This window comes from Oryctolagus cuniculus, chromosome X (genome assembly GCF_051225735.1).
Source record: "Oryctolagus cuniculus isolate XC-2025 breed Fujian yellow rabbit chromosome X, ASM5122573v1, whole genome shotgun sequence".
NCBI classification, from domain to species: Eukaryota; Metazoa; Chordata; class Mammalia; order Lagomorpha; family Leporidae; genus Oryctolagus; species Oryctolagus cuniculus.
In genome coordinates, this window is record NC_142888.1 from 90,398,500 (window position 1) to 90,416,754 (window position 18,255).

The 18,255-nt window shown below is 42.5% G+C and overlaps 1 long non-coding RNA gene and 1 pseudogene across 2 annotated transcripts in view; both read right to left on the reverse strand.

Moving 5' to 3' along the window:
* Positions 1-2,546: 2,546 nt before the first annotated feature.
* LOC138847732 (uncharacterized) overlaps positions 2,547-18,255 on the reverse strand; it is a 42,274-nt gene continuing 26,565 nt past the window's right edge. For both annotated transcript variants that reach the window (XR_011385681.2, XR_016228526.1), the window contains exons 2-3: positions 4,661-4,828; positions 2,547-4,028 (exon numbers count right to left, since the gene is read on the reverse strand). This is a non-coding gene — a long non-coding RNA (uncharacterized LOC138847732). The remainder of the gene's footprint in view (positions 4,029-4,660; positions 4,829-18,255) is intronic.
* LOC100341820 (serine/threonine-protein phosphatase 2A 56 kDa regulatory subunit delta isoform-like) lies at positions 5,099-7,483 on the reverse strand (annotated as a pseudogene).

Genomic DNA, 18,255 nt, shown 5'->3' on the forward strand with positions numbered 1-18,255 from the left:
AAAGAATAGTAAACGTAATGCCTCTTTGCTGAGCAAATATTAGCCAGATTTTCCAGCCATCTCCTTGTAAAATTAGAATTTTCCTAAATCCAATGTCCTGTGGCTGTGACACTATTTACATTTTACATTCTGTATGTAAGTTGAAATATTTACAGCAAGCATATGCACTATCACATTTATACTCTGCAAAAGCGTTGGAGTTATAACCTTTAAAATATTAAGGAGAGGTGGATATTGGGTGCAGTGGTTTAGATGCTGCTTGGGATGCCGACATTTCACATGAAAGTGCCTGGGACTGAGTCCTGGCTCTGCTTCTAATTCCAGTTTCTGGTCAATGTACATTATTTTTCCTCTAGGTTAGCAACTACACTGTCCCTCACTGTGCTGCAAGCCAGGCTCACTCCAGGTTCTTCCTGCAGCTTTATTGCCAGTGGCTTGGACTACTGCATTCTGGTCTTGCCTCACTCTCCAAAGCTGGTGCTGAGGCTCTTGGCTGCTGGGGTCCTGAGCTGTGTGCATCCACACCTTCCATGTAGATCTACAATGTCCCTCTAATTTATGGGGAGTTTCCTCTGCAGTTTGCTCCCTAACTCTTCCCTGAGATTACACTCTGTCCACTTTTATGTTAACTATCTTGCCCTAGACCAGAGCAATAAGTTCCCCCCCTGTTCTGCCATCTTGGAATCCACAATCCTGGATTGAGTTCTTGACTCTTCGCTTTAACCTAGCCCAGTCTCCACTGTTGCAGGCACTTGGAGAATGGCCCAACAGGTATGAGCTCTCTGCCTCTCTCATTCTCTCTCTCTTTGACGCTCTCTGTTTCTCTGTATACAGTCTCCTTGCTTTTCAAATAAATTTGAAAATAAATAATTTTTGAAAATAATAAGGAAGTTTAAAGGAAGGTAAATGATAGCATGGTAAAGATGGCTTTACAAATCTCTTCATATATACATGTCTCCAAACTACTACCAGTCTAAAGTGAGTGACAACATGATTGCAATTAGGTAATTCCATAATTATCTCATGTTTTACTCTCCAGAACTAGAATTATCTAAGGGAAAAACTGCAGAGGGAAAAATGAGAAGCCAGTAACAACCCAAGTCCTGGCATTGATAGTTAAGATTCAATATAAATGGTTGGCGCCACAGCTCACTAGGCTAATCCTCCGCCTTGCAGCGCCGGCACACCGGGTTCTAGTCCCGGTCGGGACGCCGGATTCTGTCCCGGTTGCTCCTCTTCCAGGCCAGCTCTCTGCTGTGGCCAGGGAGTGCAGTGGAGGATGGCCCAGGTCCTTGGGCCCTGCACCTGCATGGGAGACCAGGAAGAAGCACCTGGCTCCTGGCTTCAGATCAGCGCAGTGTGCCAGCCGCAGCGGCCATTTGTGGGGTGAACCAACAGAAGGAAGACCTTTCTCTCTGTCTCTATCTCACTGTCTAACTCTGCCTGTCAAAAAAAAAAAGCTTCAATATACAATAGTGATTACTAGAGTTTGGGAAAGGTGTGATTAATGGGAATAGAGAGAGGTTTACTAATATACCTCTGTAACAGATACTGAAAGAGATAGAAGGGAGATGTACTTGTGTTCCACAGCATACTGGGGTGACTAGAGTTCACAATAACCTATTATGTATTTTATGGGTGAACCAAGGGAAAAGGAAGACCTTTCTCTCTGTCTCTCTCTCTCACTGTCCACTCTGCCTGTCAAAAAAAAAAAAAGAACTAAATGTTCTAGATAAGCTCAAAAGCTCCGAATATTAAAAAGAGATAAAGAGATGGAAATACTAACTTCTGTGATTTGATAAGTACATACTGTATAAATGTTTTTTTAAAAAAGATTTGTTTATTTATTTTGAAGTCAGAATTACACAGAAAGAGAAGGAGAGGCAGAGAGAGAGAAAGGTCTTCCATCCACTGGTTCACCCCCAATTGGCTGCAATGGCCAGAGCTGTACCGATCTGAAGCCAGGAGCCAGGAGCTTCTGGGTCTCCCATGCGCGTTTAGGGGCCCAAGGACTTAGGCCATCTTCTACTGCTTTCCCAGGCCATAGCAGAGAGCTGAATTGGAAGTGGAGCAGCCGGGACACGAACCAGCACCCATATGGGCTGCCAGCACTGTAGGCGGCAGCCTTACCTGCTACGTCACAGTGATAGCCCCATGTATAAATGTTTTAAATATTGCACTGTACCCAAAATATGTACAATTATTTCATGAAAATAAAAAATGTACAAAATCCTTGAATAATGTTAAAAAAAAGATAAATTACAAAAAAGGAAAAAAACTGGGCAGAGGGAGAAGAAGGAACAGAGTTGTCCCTTTGGAGAAGCTGCAGGAACTAACAGGGACCTTGGTAATGGAACTGAGGTTCACATGCCATTCTTCGCTTCATTCTTTCCTCTTCTTCTAACAAGAACTTTTTCATTTCTGTTCTCACAATTAACCTCTTCATTTGCTCCCAGAGACAAGGACCACTTCCACAGACAGTTCTACATGCAAATTCTTAAGTCTCCATCGTAAACACAAATGCAAGCAAACAAAAAGTTTTCTGTTCTTTTTTAAAGATTTATTTTATTTATTTAAATGACAGAGTTACAAAGAGAGGTAGAAACAGAGAGAGAGGATTTCCACCCTCTGGTTCACTCTTGAAATGGCCACAACGACTGGAGCTGCGCTAATCCAAAGCCAGGAACCAGGAGCTTCTTCTGGGTCTCCCACGTCGGTGCAGGGGCCCGAGCACTTGGGCCATCTTCTACTGCTTTCCTAGGCCATAGCAGAGAGCTGATTGGAAGTGGAGCATCCAGAACTCGAACCAGTACCCATGTGGGATGCTGGCACTGCAGGCCGGGGCTCTAACCCGCTGTGTCACAGCCCCGGCCCCCAAAAGATAGCGTTTCAATTCTTGAGGGGATGAAAAGACCTCCAGAAAGTTTACAGGTTCAGTTGTGTTCCGTCCCAATTCTGAGAAATTGCTGTGGCTGTGGTTTGGAAAGGTCAAGTGTTTCATCAGCTGAGCCTGCAGACAGTGAAGCGCGTCACGCTCTGATTGATCCCTGCCGTAGTCACAGTGTGCTTTCCCACACTGCAGACCGTGAAGCACTTGTTAATCATGAACAGGGTACTGGGGGGAAGAGAGAGAGAGGGACACAGCAGGAGACAACAAAATGTCAGAATAAAATAGGGCAAATTAGAAGATGAATCTCAGTATTCAGAGTTCTTGACCCAATATTTTGTTTAGCTATTTTTGTGTATTTGTGTAGTTCCTTGTGTTACCTGGGTCTATTGAAAAATCTATTTTTTTAGTATGGATTAAAGCAAAGTTTGAAAAACTGAGAATAAAATCCACAAAATGTAGGTTCTATAGGTAGGGTATGTGCAAAGTTATTTTGCTATAGACTTTCTACAGCTACTTTTAGCCTTTCATTCTCACTTTAGTTGGCATCCAGCAGGACAATCCAAACAGAGTTGAGGTGGGGTGTCTCATTTACATAAATTCGTGCATTGCACATATCCATGATGACTATAAAAATGTTGAACATCTTTTCATGTGCCTCTTGGCCACTTGTACACACATACATATTCTTGGGAATAATGTCTTTTCAAGTTATTCACTAATTTTCTAATTGGGTTGTTTGGTTATTGCTATTGAATTAGATTTATTCTTGATATATTCTGGATATTAGCCCCTTAACATATATATGTATATATATATGTGTGTGTGTGTGTGTGTGTGTGTATGTTTTTTCTCTCTCTGTCGCACCCTTTTCTTTATGTCACATAAAGATGTCCTTTAGCATCTGTTGTGTCAACTTTGTATAAAATGAACTTTCCATAGACACAGGGATTTACTTCTACACTCTCAATTCTGTTCCATTGATCGCCATGTCTATGCTTATGTTATTATTATACTCTCTTGATTATTGTAGAAAGTTTTAATGCCAGGAAATGGAGTCTTCCAAGTTTATTTTTTTCAGATTATTTTGAACTTTCAGATCCCATGAAATTTCCTGTGACTTTTAGGATCTTTTCTGTTTCTGCAAAAAAAAAAAAAAAAAAAAAAAAGATAGTTGTGATTTCTGTAGGCTTTGCCTCAAATCTGTATATGACATTGGTAGGATTGCCATTTTAATATTATATCTTTCAATCCATGAATACTTGATACCTTTCAATTTATTTAGTTTTTCTTTCATTTATTTTATTTATTTATTTTTTTTGACTTCTCAGATACCCACTTTATTCAGTTCTGTACATATGGAGACATCAGCCCAAGTCCACTCAACCTTGGCATGTATTACACTGTGGAGAATAAAGACCCCTATGTACACAGCCAGAACTTACACTGCTTATGCCCCTGGAACCTCGGTCCAGCTCTCCTTGGCCCCTTGCCTCTGCAAGGTGCCTAAAAGGGACAGAGAGCCTGCCCAGCATCAGCACGAACAAGGAAATAAATAGATGCCAGGGGATTCTCGGGTTACTGCTCCCTGCTTCTTTCTTTGTAGCTTTGGGAACCAACCACACCGGAAAGCAGTCAGTCCCAGGGTGATCCCTTCCATGTTTGTGATCCCCAGGCTGCTGCTCATCAAAAGGGCAGAGGGTGGGGTGTTTGTTCATCCTCCCATTTTGGTCCATCTGGGCCCGAAATTCATCACTTCTGCTTTTGACCTACCTTGTCTTGGTCAGGCAGGGAGTAAGAGAAAATAATAATACCACCTCATCAGCCTGCACACTGCTGGGGCTGGGGGCTTGGGACTGGCTCCTCTCCAGCTACTCCAGAGGCCAATGGAGGTGGACATATGTTTGTTGAGAATCATCTCTTGCTACTCGCTGTGAGCCTCTGTAAGGGAGAGAGAAGAGGAGACAGCTGGAGTTGCGATGAGAATGGAGGGAAGGGGAGAGGAGCATACATCTTCCTGTACACTCCTCAGAGCAGCCTCATGTAGCTGTGGGGTTAGGAGCAGGAGGGGGACAGGCATCCCCAGGTTGTCTGAGCATCAGTGCTCAACCTGTGTGTACTAGGCACAGGGAGGCATGAACACATTCTGGGGAGAAGAAGGAACACTCTAGTTGTCCGTACTTCAAGAGTCTGCTTCCTTCTCTAGGAAAGCTAGAGAGGTGATACCTTGCCCCAAGTCAGCCAGTGGGGAGCAGAGGATGGAGGGCTGGGGCAGTGTTCCAGGGCCGAGTGGGCTGTTACTCTCTGGTGGGAAGGTGAGGGGTCAGCGAGCCTCCCGGCTTTCTTGATGGCCTTTAGCATTTGTGCAGCCACGGTCTCCATTGTTTTCTTCAGAAACATTGGGTCTCTGTCTTCATGGAGTACAGGGGCCAGTGGCAGAGGAGTTTGGAACATGGGCTACTGGGGATTAAGCCAGACCAGCTCCTCCGTCTTCTGCTCCCTCTTCTCTTTCTTTCGTTTGGAATCAGCCCTTCTGCTTTTTTGCCTTGTATCATGTGCAGTCATAAATCAGCTTCTGATTCATTTCTGTGAACAGCTTCAGGGCATTATGAATCGGTCCATGGATTGTTTTGTTCCAGTGGCTCTTGGAATACCTTTAGTGTGCAGGGAACATGATGGGGAGGACGTGGGCAGCATCGTCAATTATCAGGCTCCTGATGCATTCACTGTTCCAGCAATAGAGCGTGCACTCTGCCACCTGGAAGTAGGGACTGGAGACACACTTGGCGAGCTGGTGGAAAAGGGGCTCCACACTTTGCTGAATTCTGAAGGTTCAATGATGTCCAGAATCCCCTCTAGCTCATTCAGGAACATCACTTCTTTGGGGCTTGTAGTTTTGGGCCAAAATTTGAGAATTCTCACAATCGCAGCTCAATCACTCTGCTCTCCTTATCCAGAAGTATGCCAGCTGTGGGTGGTAGACACTCAGCAACTTGACCTTGTGAAAGGGAAGCAAGACATGGATGAGGAACATCTTGTGCTCTTTCCTAAGGGGCAGGGAAAAGCCATTGGTTGCAGTGACTGTTCCTCGCCACCGCCGGAGAATTAGGCAGGCTGCCCGCAGCTTGCCTTGACCGAGGAGGGAAAAGTGTGCCATCCACCACTCAGCCTTCCCCAAACCTGGGGGACAACCAGGCGCAGTGTGGAGCCCAGTCGAAGCAGGGTCTCACTTTATTGTAAAAGGGAGGTGTATATATAGCTGAGGTACAGAGCGGATGAGCGGATGCGGGCAAGGGGTGGGGTGTTGTGATGCAAAAGGGTCCTAGCCACTCCTGTTATACCACCTTAATGATCCTTAGGCAGAAGCGCCCTGGGGCTGGGGTGTTTGCTACCAGGGATTTGAAACTTAAAGTCAGGTTTTCAAATTCGAGGCAGGCTCAGGAAGTTCCTCTAGGCCTCTCCGGATTCAGCGTCCCCCACAATTGGTGACGCCGCCCAGGGTCTTCAGGAGCTCACCAATTCCATTGTGACACTCCATCTCATAGATGAACCTGTGATGTGGTTGATCTACCGACGGATGCAAGCCCAGAGCCCCCAAAACTTGCCATAGATGCCATTCTCAATGTCGAATAGATGTAGATGTAGATGTTTGGCTAGAAATCAGACTTGTGGAAACGTAAGAAAAACTCTTTGGATCCTGAGTTTTGGCCTAACAGATTAAGCCTTGGCTATAACTTGAGTCCTGGTTGCTCCATTTTCAATCCAGCACACTGCAAATGTACCTGGGAAAGCAAAAGAAGATGGACCAAATACTTGAGCCCCTGCCACCCACGTGGGAGACTAGATAGAGTTCCAGGTACCTGGCTTAGGCCTGGCCAAGCCATTTGGGGAGTGAAGCAAAAGATGGAAAAATCTCTCTGTGTGGGTCTCTCCTTCTCTAACTCTGACTTTCAAATAAAATAAATATTTTAAAAACAAATAAACAATACAAAGAGAAACTCAAACATGAGCTGGACATGTAGCTAGGCAGCTTTCAGGGCACGCTGCTCTTCCTCTGCGTCAAACTTGGCCCTGTGAGATCGGATGAAGATAGCAGTGTCTGGAAGAGATTCACTGAAACCATAGTGACAGCCTCAGGGTAAATGGCCTCGGCGACACGTCACGGCTATCTCGTTCAGACTTGCCCCTTCGCCACCTTGAATTTGAGGTCACTGAGTGACTCTGACACAAAGCCCAAAAGGACATAGCATTGGCGGAGCTTCCGTGTAAATAGCTCTGCCAGCTCCTTGCTGGGCAGGGAGCTTCTGCAGCTCCCAGGTCTTGCTGAGGTTGAAGTGGGAAGAGCTTTGCCATTGCCTCTTCTTAACAATCTAGGGATCCCTGAGTACTTGATCTTGCTGAGCTGCGTACAGTGTGGTGTGCTGTTGCTGACACGCTTGTTGGATGACAGTGGCTGTGATTTGAGGTGGTGCCTTGTGATTGTGGCTGGGCCTCTTTGGCATTCACGCCTCCACCATCCTTGTCCAAGCTGCTGGGCTTGGCTGCATCTTTGGCAAGCATAGGGGACCCCTTCTCTTCGCTCAGGTTATAAGGCATCTTGGCCCATGCAGATCTGGCCCAGCTCCTGTGGACCCATGCAGCTCTGGCTTTGCTTTACTGCACTTGGCCTTCTCAGTGTTTGAGTGCCACCACCTGCACGCTGAGCTCAGGTTGAACAGTCTCTGTCTCATTTATCTCACCAATATTCTTTTGGGTGTTCAAAACATGTGTCTGCTTGATTGAATTGATTCCTAAGTATTTTATTGTTTTTCATGTTGTTATAAATGACATTGTTTTCTCGGTTTTGAACAGGAGAAAACAGCAGAAGAAAAGCAGAGGAAGTGCATTTTCAGGGGAGAGTTGGAGAGAAGTTTGCAATGGAAATTCTACCGAAGGAAGAAGGATGCCATAGAACAGTGAGGAAGGTGTGGACACGCAGCAACCAGCACAGCCACCACACATGACCCCTGCAGCTGGTACCTAGCAGAGATGCCAACTTTGGAGATCATGGTGAGAGCAGATTGCGGCAGCCCATGCCACTGATGATACTGCCTGAAGGGGAGCCTTGCGGACCACACTGTCTTCTGTCTTTGAGTCCTTCCTGGAGCCCTAGTGGGGGACAAGATACCCACCAACTTCAAGGAAAGAAAAGGGCGCCTGGCAACTGGCAGGGAGAGGGGCCATTTTGACACCAGTAGACAGAAAATCAGCAAAGAAACAACAGAGCTAATATACACTATGGACCAAGTGGATCTAACTCATATCTACGCAACATTTCACCCCAGAGTTGCAGAATATACATTCTTTTCATCAGTGCCTGGAGCTTTCTCTTGTATAGATCATATGCTAGGCCATAAATCAAGTCTTAGCAAATCGAAGAAAATCAAAATCATACCAAATATCTTTTCTGACCACAATGGAATGAAGCTGGAAATTAACAACTTAAGAATCTCTTGAAAATATGCAAACACACGGAGGTTAAACAACACTCTCATGAATGAATGTGGTCATAGAAGAAATCAAAAGGGAAATAAATAAATTCCTGGGAATGAGTGAAGATGACAACACAACATATCAAATCTTATGGGATACACAAAAAAACAATGTTAAGAGGGAAGTTCATAGCAATTGGTGCCTACATCAAGAAATTGGAAAGGTATCAAATAAATGAGCTATCAACACATCTCAAGGATCTGGAAAAATATCAAGCAAAACCCCAAATTAATAGCAGGAAAGAAATAATTAAAATTAGAGAAGAAATAATCAAAATTAAAACCAGAAAAAAAGACAATGTAATGAGCTAGGTTTTTTTTTTTTTGAAAAAATAAACAAAATTGATACACCATTGATCTAATTAACCAAGAAAGAGGGAGACAACCAAAATTAATAAAATAAATTATGAAGAAGGAAATGCAACAACGGGTACTAAAGATATAAAAAGAATCATCAGGAAGTATTACAAAGAGCTATATGCCAAGAAATTGGGAAATCTAGAAGAAATGAATAGATTCATGGATACATACAATCTACCAAAATTGAGTCATAGAAAACCTAAACAGACCAGTAACCAAAATGGAGATTGAATCAATAATAAAGACCCTCCCAACATAGAAAAGCCCAGGACCGGACAGCTTCACTGCCGAATTCTACCAGAGATTTAAAGAACTAACTCCAATTATTCTCAAGCTGTTCAAAACAACTGAAATGGAAGGAATCTTCCCAAACTCCTTCTATGAGGCCAGCATCACTTTAATTCCAAAATCAGAAAAAGAAACAAAAAGGTTTTAAGAGTTCTAATTCATTTTTGTGATTTTTTGCAAATTTGTCTTCTCACAAATCTTACTGTGTGTAAACATTGTGTGTGCACACAAAAATGTTGAAACTTCTTCAGAGGTGAAGAGATGCCCTTGTTTGTATATCTACACTTGTAAAGACAAAAGGTTTAAAGTTCTCAGCTCTTTGACTACATATGCTGTGGAGACCCATTGCAGGTTTCAATAAATTGTGTCAAAAGACTTAAGCTATCTATCAAAATAGTTCATAAGATGGGGGCTGGCGCTGTGGTGTAGCGGATAAAGCCACTGCCTGCAGTGCCAGCATCCCATATGGGCACCCGCTGGATTCCCGGCTGCTCCACTTCTGATCCAGCTCTCTGCTATGGCCTGGGAAAGCAGTGGAAGATGGCCCAAGTCCTTGGGCCCCTGCACCCATATAGGAGACCTGGAGGAAGCTCCTGGCTCTTGGCTTCCGATTGGTTCAGCCCCAGCCGTTGTGGCCATCTGGGGAGTGAACCAGCAGATGAAAGACCTCTTTCTCTATCTGTGTGTGTGTGTGTGTGTGTGTCTGTAACTCCACCTTTCAAATAAATAAATAAATCTTTAAAATATAGTTCATATGACTGCAGCTATAAAGCTGGTTGCTCACAATTACCAATTATAAGGATGTGTATTTATGTATTTTGCTTTTTGACCTATTTCTTTATGAATACAGTTTGCTCAAAACTCTTAAATTCATGCAACTGTCATTACTATCACTGAATGCTCTGTGTGCAAAATATGGATATAATTAGTATTTTATCATGTAAAATAACCTATAAAGTGTTCAGTCATGTTTTTGTTTCTCAAATTTTTTTGAAATGTGGATAAATACCTTTTAATTTTTTCTAGATTTATATAGGAATCTGAACTTTTCAGATTTTAGACTTTAAGAATTTGTTTTCCAGTATATCAACAGTTGAGATTCTAGCATTTTCAATTTGTGTGTTTCAGGATTGTTGCCCAAAACTGTTCTATCCACTGTATGAACTGGGTTACGAAGTCTCAAATTACAGGGTGGCACAACGAATTAAGCCAGCACCTGCGATGCCAGCATCCCACGAAACTGCTGGATCAAGTCCCCGCTGCTCTACTTCCCATCCAGCTCCCTGCTTACAAGCCTGGCAAGGCAGTTGAAGATGGCCCACGTACGTGGGCCCCTGACACCCATATGGGAGACCCAGATGGAGTTCTCCCTTTCACATCCATAAAAATAAAATTTTAAAAATATTTCCTTAAAAAACTCTCCAATTACAATCAGTATATCTACCTTTAAATGTTTTTGTCAAAAATGGGCTTGGAGGCCGGTGCCACAGCTCACTAGGCTAATCCTCCATCTGCGGCGCCAGTACCCGGGGTTCTAGTCCCAGTCGGGGCGCCAGATTCTGTCCCGGTTGCTCCTCTTCCAGTCCAGCTCTCTGCTGTGGCCCAGGAAGGCAGTGGAGGATGGCCCAAGTGCTTGGGCCCCGCACCTGCATGGGAGACCAGGAGATGCACCTGGCTCCTGCCTTTGGATCAGCACAGTGCGCCAGCCGTAGCGGCCATTTGAAGGGTGAACCAAAGGAAGGAGGACCTTTCTCTCTGCCTCTCACTCTCTCTCTCTCTGTCTAACTCTGCCTGTAAAAAAAAAAAATGGGCTTGGAAACCTCTGCAGTTGGGAATTCTCTGAGGTGGGTGAAACTAAAGGAATTGATTGTTTTAGTCCTTGAAAGAGTCACCGGCCTGGTTGAGATCCACAACTGCAGTTGTTTGACAGTAAGGACAGTACTGCTTCCTCTGTACTAGCAGCCGGCACCAGGGGAGCAGGTTACTGCCAGTGAGAAGTGTGAGCAATGGTATGCAAGCAATTTAAAATATCGCAGTGTTCTGGTACAACAAAGCAGCGGCTTCTCTCTTCACCGTATCTTCTGCTGGTTGCTGCTACGTTTTTTATTAGACTCCGTAACTCTATAAAAATTGAACCTGACTGTTGTTACCAAATCATGAGTTACTTTGGAGGTAGGAAATAGTCCTGGAGTTTTTATTTCACCATTTTTTGTTATGTCACTCAACCTTCCTGATTTCTTTTGTATTGAGTTTTCTTCCTTTTTTTAAAAAAAATGCAAACTGTTTATTTGAATAGAAGAGAGAGAGAGAGAGAGAGAGAGAGAGAGAGAACTGCCACCCTCTGCTTCACTCCCAAGTGCAGGCAATGTCCAGGACCGAGCCAGGTCAAAGTTAGGAGCTGGAAACTTAATCCAGATCTCCCATATGGGTGACAGGAATCCAGTTCCTTGAGCCAATCCTCCTGCCTCTCAGGGATCTACACTGGCAGGGAGCTGGAATCAGGAGCTGGGACCAGGAGCCAAACTCAGGTACTCTGATGTGGGACATGGGGATCTCAACTACTAAGCTAAATGTCTACCAGGTAGAAATAAGGAAAGGAGAAAACAAGCAAGAAAAGAAGTTGTGTCTTAATTTTTAAGATAAAAAATTTAGGATAGAAGCTTTGCGCTAATCTATACAAACACCTAGAGTCTCATATTCCCTGGCAACAGCATCCCTATCTTAAGTACTCTAAGACTGACTGAGTGCTGTTAGTTTAAGCCTCTAATCAAAGTAAAGGTAGGTCTGACGTTACTGCATTTCGGAGTTTCTCTTCTAGCATAAGCCAGAGCAAAGAACTGCATTGCTCTGTATACCAAGCTGGTGCATCTTTTTCTTTCTACACTTTCAATGCTTATATGTCCCATTAAGGGGTCTGGATGAACACAGGGATCGCTGTTGCAGTTTCCTTCCATGTACAGGCCCTAGTGCTTCTATCCTGTCACTGCAAGGGAATTCAGACTCTAAGTTAGGCTGGACTCCTTTGCTCTCTCAACATTTGATCTATGCCCTCCTTATCATGCATCCCATTTCATGTAAAGAAGAGTAAAAATCAGGCACATGCAATTGGATTGGAGAGGGCAGAGGGTAGTGACAGAATACCGAGCAAGAACCAAATAACATTCTCTCTCAATCTCTAGAGCTGACTGTCCCAGGAAGCCTCTTATTGACTTGGCCCAGGTCATCTTCCCACACCTAGAGCCATTAGATGTGGCTCAGGGGCTATATGCCCTTTATTGGCTGAACCAGTAGAAAGAAGAAATGACTACTCTTACTGGATGCTAGCAGCATCCTAATGTTTTCCCTAATTGTAGGTTGCTATGATTATGTTTATTAAAATGAAAGCATATAAACTACAAACAAGCAGAATAAAATAAATATGAGTGCTTTAGAGCAGTAATATTAGAGTGCAGTGAGCTTGCAATTTTTTATTTAGCTATTTCTGTGCTGCTTTGGAACCCTTAGTTATGTGCTTCATTGAATTTATTAATTTAGGTCCTTTTGGAAAATATGTTTAGGATATGTTTCATCTATTAATACTGTTTTCCTTAGGTGGGTATTTTATTTAGCTCAGTAAGACTGTTTGCTTTGTTTCGTCTTTTATTAGAAGGTACAACATTATAGTATTATCACTCCCTCGGTGCCAGCCTCTTGATCACCCACTCTCAGTGCTCATTGAATGCTTCTCATTCTCCCACTGAGTTAACAATCAGATGTATTAATTTCTCCTCTGTTCTTCATTGGCAAACTCCATGTTTCCTCTCTTCTTGCCATATTTCACCGAGCCCCATTCCTGCTGCACTCTCAGTCTTCATTCCACAGACCACTTACGGTGCATTTTTAAAGTGAATATGCTAATCATTCTAATTTCTTTCTGAATTTGCTAATAGAAACCAGTCAAAAGCACAACACAAATTTCATAATAGATTCAATATATTAGAATAAAGTCTTAAGGAGCCGGTGCTCTGGCGTAGCAGTAAAGCTGCTGCCAGCAGGGCCGGCATCCTATATGGGTGCCAGTTCGAGTCGCAGCTGCACCACTTCTGATCCAGCTCTCTGCTGTGGCCTGGGAAAGCAGTGGAGGATGGCCCAGGTCCTTGGGTCCCTGCACCCACGTGAGAGACCTGGAAGAGACTCCTGGCTCCTGTCATCCCCCCCACCCCGCCTCTCTCTCTCTCGGCTTCTGCCTCTCTATAACTCTGCCTTTCAAATAAATAAATAAATCTTTAAAAGAAGAAATAAATAAATAACTTATTATATAACACAATAATTTATGAGGCTACTATGCTAAAAATAGCATTGTGGAAACATTTATATAGCATACTAACAAACATAAGCATTTTGAAAGGCCTGATGAAAATTAAGTGACTTACTGAAACATTTTTTGTTTTTGTTTTTGTTTTTATGATCTCTAAAAAAGAGCCTTGATTTCCAAAAATTTTGTTCCATAATTATAACAAAATCAAGTGACACTACCCTGGGGCCTTCACTTGCAGATAATTTTGAGACAGATTTTCTCAGTCTCTTTGGGCAGAAATATCATTTTTCAAATCCATTTATAATATTTCTATAATATTCTGGAATAATGATAGAGATAATGTCCTGATAAAGGAGGGTGATTTGTCCTGAATTCTGACTCTAATGATGATAATATTATTATTTCTGCATGAAACAAACATATTCCAACTTGTCATATCACCAACGGAATTTGAAACATGTACTGAGATTATCCCAGGAATTTCTTTTTTATTTAATACCACAAAGTGATTTATGTGCCTTTAAGGCTACTTGTAAGAGTTTGTGGAGGTTATTTGAGACGACAATGTCTAGTCAGGAGAGACAGGTCCAATAGCTTAAGGATATATACTAGGAAGTCCTGAACTGTAAGGTGGGCCCATAAGATGCTTGTTGAGTGAGTAAATTGCGTGATATTACATGATAGGTACCCAAAAGAAGAATCCATCCGCCAATGCTAAGATATAGACCTTGTTGCAGAGGATGTAACTATGTCTCCCTGAAAGTCACTGTAGTATCACTCAAGCTGAGCTTACTGGAAAGTCACCCTCTGAAAATTGCTGGATATCTGAAATTTAGGGATGCCAAAGAAATACAGAACACATCCAGTTAAACAGGCATGTCCAATAAGGAGGGAATACATTTTTAGCCTAGGGGCCAGAGTTGTGGCAAAACAGGTTAACCGACAACTGCAACACGGACATCTTTGGACTTATTTCAGATGGCTTAGAGCGGCCTCAATGAAAACCTGTCATTCTGCCCTTGCCCACATTTTAGGATCCTGGTGACAATGAGCCACGGCAGAGGAGAATTGAAATGAACTCCAGGAAAGGAGTAAGAGAATAAGACCGGAATGATGAACTGAATGACCCACAAAAGTTTATCTGTTAGTCACTCTAAAAAGAGGAAATTTTGTGTAATATTTTTATTGAGATATAATTCATATACTATAAAATTCACCCTTTTAAGGAAAGCATTACTTGGTTTTTAGGATGTCCACAGAGTTGTGCAACCATCATTGCTGTCTAATTTTAGAAAATTTTCATCACCCCTAAAAGGAATTTCATATACTTTTGTAGTCACTCTCCATCCTTCAGCCCTTTTTAATTCATGTTATTTTGAGCTATGGCTTTCTCTTTATCTCTCCAACCACAATGAACGTTTGCTTTCTTCAGAGCCCTTCATTAATTACAATGGTGTAATAAAAATCTAAATAAGAGTCTACCTTTGGATGCAGTAATTTACCACTAGTTATTTACTCAAGAAATGAAAATATGTATCCACAGAAAGCTTTGTACAGAATGTCCCTAGAGGCCATCGCTGCGGCTCAAAAGGCCAATCCTCCTCCTGCAATGCCGGCACACCAGGTTCTAATCTCCGTCGGGGCGCCAGATTCTGTCCCGGTTGCTCCTCTTCCAGTCCAGCTCTCTGCTGTGGCCTGGAAGGGCAGTGGAGGATGGCCCAAGTGCTTGGGCCCTGCATCCCATGGGAGACTAGGAGAAGCACCTGGCTCCTGGCTTCGGATCAGCGCAGCGCGCCGGCCACGGCGGCCATTGGGGGGTGGGGGGGTGAACCAACGGAAAAAGAAAGACCTTTCTTTCTGTCTCTCTCTCACTGTCCACTCTGCCTGTCAAAAACAAAACAAAACAAAACCAAAAACAACAACAACAACAACAACAAAAAAAAAACAAGAATAGAATGTCCCTAGCATATTTCATTGAAAACAGCCAAACTGAAAACAGCCTAGATGGCAATCAGCAGAAGAATAGATTAATCGATTATGGTTTACTTGTATAAAGGAATTTAAAAAAAGTGAACTCAGAAATGATAAAGAATTAACTGCTGATACTGCAGATGATATACTGGATGTATCTCAAAAGCCTTATGTGGGGACAACATAGCCAGACATAAAAAAATACCACAGGATTCAATTTATCTGAAATTCTAGAATATCTAAAACTAACATCTGGTGATAGAAATCATACCACTGGTTGATTCTAGGATGGGAGGTGGCAGTTTGACCGCAAAGAGAAATAGAAGTACTTTTCCTGATATTCAAAGTGTTCTTTATCTTGATATGGGTATAGGTTATCTGAGTGCATATCTTGCCAAAACTGAATCAATGGTACATTTAAGGGTTGATTAATCTTTTTAATCTTTTTTAAAGATTTATTTATTTTAGAAGCAGAAAGAGAGAGAGAGAGAAAGATCTTCCATCCACTGGTTCACTCCCCAAATGGCCGCAACTGCCGGAGCTGGGCCAATCTGAAGCCTGGAGCCAAGAGCTTCATCCAGGTCTCCCAAAATCAACCAGGGTCCAGTGAACCTGTTTGAGCCTTCTTATGATACTATAGATTATTCTGGTTTGTTCTACTTGTTTACAATATTTATTTTTAAATTTTATTTGAAAAGCAAACAGGCAGAGATCTCCCAACCTGTGAGTCAATCATCAAATGTCTGCAACAGCCAAGACTAAACTAAACAAAGCCAGGAGCCTGGAATTCAATCCAGGTCTCCCATGTGGGTGGCAGGATGACTTGAGCCATCATCTGCTCCTTCCTAGGGTGAACATTAGCAGAAAGCTGGAATTGTAAGTAGAGTCAGGACTGGAACCCAACCGCTTGAGTATAGGGTGTGTGTCCCAAGTGATGTCTTAGCCACTGTGACAAATGCCTGTCCCATGGTTCTATTTATTCTATTTGCCTTTGGATTCTTTTTAAAAATTCATAACCAATGGAATTAAAAGATAAGTTTATTTTGGCGAAAAAAATTGAAATCCATGCATAGCTATTCCATAATATGCACAGATGTGAAGAGTCTTCAAAATACATATTATGAAAAATATGCATAAATTGCAGAAGTTTTTCCCACTAAAGTAAACTTATACTTTAAAAACTCTTAAAATATAAACTCTTTCGAGAGGCAGAGAGATGAGCTGGGGTGGGGCGGGAGTGGGCAGACAGAGAAAGAGAGTTCCTATTCACTGATGAGCTACTCAAATGTCCACAGAGGCCAGAGCGGGGCTAGGTCCAAAGCCGGGAGAGAGAAGCACAATCCAGGTTGCCCACATGTGTGGCATGAACCCCATCATCGGACTCATTGCCACTGCCTTCCATGGTCTGCATCAGCAGGGATCTGGTCTAAGGAGGTGGAACTGGTTATTGAACCAATGTACTCTGATACGGAGTGTGGGCATCTTCTCTCCTATCTGCTAGGCCAGATGCCTGTCCCAATTTATCTTTTAATTCTATTCTCCTTTTTATAACCACTTGTCATGTCAATAAAGATATACTTCAATTCCATAAAAGTATTAAGAGGTGGTGCCCTTTGGAGATGAATAGTTATTGCTCTATAAAACAGCTTGAAGAGGGCGAGCATTGTGGTGCAGTGCGTTCAGTCACCACTTGGGACAACCATATCCCAGCCTGAGATTGAGTCCCACCTCCATCTGATCCAGTTTCCTGCTAATGTGCCTGGGCCTGTGTCATCTACATGGGAGACCTGGATGGAGTTCCTGGCTCCTGCTGTGGGCATTTGGAGAATGAACCAGCAGATGGAAGCTCTCTCGTTATCTCTCTCTCTCGCTTTTGCTCTCACTCTGCCTTTCAAGTAAATAATAATTAAACAATTTGTAGTTGAAAAAGGGCTTGAGGGAGTGAGTTCACCCTTCTCCCTTCCTCCAACATGTGAGGACACATTGTCCATCCCTTTTGCCTCCCACTCTCCCCCTTCCACCTTGTGAGGATGCAAAAAGAAGATCTGCACCAAACACTAAGTTCCAGAGCCTTGATCTCAGATATTTTGTTACAACAACACAGACAATACTATTTTATGGCCTTTTACTTGCACATCTCAAGGTGTCTATTTGCTTTTCTTTAATTTTAGAGTTGTTGAAGAACTTTGGATATTTTCCATTCTTTCTCATCTTTGAAAGTTTTGTCAATAAAATAAAATATTACTCTCCTACCTACTCAGATTCATTTTTATTTCAATAATATTAGTTATATGACACCTAAATTATATTGTAATTATCTCTTCCATTTTATGATGCCTTTAAATATATTGGGTTTGGTGATAATGACTTTGTAATTGCTCCACGTTATCACAAATGAATTCTATATATTTCACTATAAATAGAGAAAGCACCACAGGTATGCTTTTGTTTGTAATGACTTCTCATATATGCAAAAATATTCTTCTATTCCTTTTTAGGACTTTTGGTCTCCACCTTAGACCTAACTTCCCTCCCCACTCCCATCTCCCATCTATGATTTTGGGGATTGGTGGTTAATATTAACTTCAATTCATACAGTCTCCTCCCTGTGTTCCACTGATATAAACAGACCATTTCAATAACTAAGTTAAAAATCATGGAAAAGTTATTTACATTCATGAGGATGCTTTTTGCATTCTTTCAATGGGATTGATGAGCCCTATATAACATGATCATTGTGAGAAGATTGGGGAATTACAGACAACTTCTGGACCCCTGCAGGCTTTCACCAATTGTTACTCTCTGCCACATTCCACCTCCTCTCTTTGGCATTCACTTCGGCATTCACTTCATAACATTATTGTCATACAGACCAAAAATACGTGTAAGAGGAAGAAACAAATGGTGTGTTTATTATTGTA